The 1,965-nt window shown below is 37.6% G+C and overlaps 1 long non-coding RNA gene across 1 annotated transcript; it reads left to right on the top strand.

Annotated features, from left to right (window-relative positions):
• Positions 1–374: 374 nt before the first annotated feature.
• On the top strand, positions 375–1,691 carry LOC121357162. Its single transcript, XR_005955697.1, has 3 exons — positions 375–503; positions 767–856; positions 1,653–1,691. It is a non-coding gene; the product is annotated as an uncharacterized LOC121357162 (long non-coding RNA).
• Positions 1,692–1,965: the final 274 nt, after the last annotated feature.

Raw genomic sequence — 1,965 nt, 5'->3', positions numbered from 1 at the left:
CATCCTGATTCAAACCAGGATTTTCTTTTCCACTCAATCTTTTATTGCTGCTTTAATTCTGGCTGCTTTATTTTTTTTTACCATTAAAAAACCACTCAGAGTTTTCCTTCAGACACTGGGGATGCTCACAAATATTTCCAAAACCAGAAAATACTTGTTTTATTTCTTAAAATATTGGTTTTATTTCTTAAAATATTGGTATTATTTCTTAAAAATATATTTTTTATTTCTTTATTTCTTAAAGCAGCAGCTCAGTTCCTGAGAATTTTAGAGAGGGTAGGAAAAAAAATCCAAAAGCAAAAATTCCTATTTTTCAGTGTTGGGTATTGGTGGATGCTCTGCAGAGATTTAGGATATTTCTATAAATCATGATAAAAATAGGGTTTTTTTAGTGATTTTTGGCCCATCTTTAATTCCAGGTGGTGTTTGCAACCCCTGGGATGCTCCATGCAGGACAGTCCCTCCAAATCTTCAGGAAATGGGCAGGGAATGAGAAGAACATGGTAAGAAATTGAGTTTTTATTGAGTTTTTATTGGATTTTATGTGGTTTTTTTATGGGTTTTTATTGAGTTTTTATGGGGTTTTTATGTCTCTTCTTAATGTGATTCACAATACTGAGATTTTAGCAAAGCTTTTCTTGAGGAGCTGGAATTAAATGACAAAAATCCTCTTTGAGCTAACTCTAAATCAACTCTTTTGACGTTGTACATGGATTTTCACAGCAAATCCATGGAAATTTTGATTTTTCTGGTTTTTTTTCCCCAGGTGATCATGCCTGGCTACTGTGTCCAGGGAACTGTGGGCCACAAGATCCTCAGTGGGCAGAGGAAGCTGGAGATGGAAGGGAGACAAATTGTGAGTTGGATTTTCACTTTCCAGCACTGAAAACACCTCAAAATAATCTTTATATTTGCACTTTTTTTTTTTCTTTTTGCTGTAGCAAAGTTGGATTTGGTTGGGGTTTTTTTCCCCTTTTGCAATAATTTCTACCAAAAAAAAACCAACTTTGAGGGGCCCTTTGCTTCTGCTGTAAAATTTAGGTTACTAAGTTTTAGTAAAACTGATTAAGTTTTACTAAAATTTTAATGCTTAGGGACACTTTTTATTGTTTAGTAACCAGGTAAATAGTTGAAATTGATATATTTTCACATTTCAGCTGATATATTTTTCAACTTTTCATTTTTCAATTGATACATTTCCACCCATATGAAGCACATTTGCATAATAAAACACCAGCTGACCTTCAATATTTGCTTTTTGTGACAAGTATTGCCTGAAATGAGGCAGCTGGAGCCTTTTAAATTCCAACAGCTTTGTGTTGAGGCAATTTAGGTTTTCTCCTTCTTCTTTTGAAGTAAATCCAGAGGGATCTGGGTGTGTTCCCAAGGAATTCCCAGTCCCAGTGCTGTGCTCTGCTCTCCCAGCTGTGAAGCTGCAGGTGGAGTTCACATCCTTCAATATTTGCTTTTTGTGACAAATATTCTCTGAAATGAGGCAGTTGGAGCTTCTAAATTCCAACAGCTTTGTGTTAAAAAGTGTAGGTTTTCTCCTTCCTCCTTGGAAGTAAATCCAGAGGGATCTGGGTGTTCCTGGGTGTTCTGGTAAATCCAGAGGAATTCCCAGTTCCCAGTGCTGTGCTCTGCTCCCCCAGCTGGAGGTGAAGCTGCAGGTGGAGTACATGACCTTCAGTATTTTCTTTTTGTGGCAAATATTCTCTGAAATGAGGCAGTTGGAGCCTTTTAAATTACAACAGCTTTGTGTTAAAAAGTTTAGGTTTTCTCCTTCCCCCTTGGAAGTAAATCCAGAGGGATCTGGGTGTTCCTGGGTGTTCTGGTAAATCCAGAGGAATTCCCAGTTCCCAGTGCTGTGCTCTGCTCCCCCAGCTGGAGGTGAAGCTGCAGGTGGAGTACATGACCTTCAGTATTTTCTTTTTGTGGCAAATATTCTCTGAAATGAGGCAGTTG

The sequence above is a fragment of the Pyrgilauda ruficollis genome, unplaced genomic scaffold, assembly GCF_017590135.1.
Source record: "Pyrgilauda ruficollis isolate IOZ18807 unplaced genomic scaffold, ASM1759013v1 scaffold3169, whole genome shotgun sequence".
NCBI classification, from domain to species: Eukaryota; Metazoa; Chordata; class Aves; order Passeriformes; family Passeridae; genus Pyrgilauda; species Pyrgilauda ruficollis.
The sequence above is the reverse complement of the archived record's forward strand: the minus strand, read 5'-3'. Positions and strand labels throughout refer to the sequence as shown.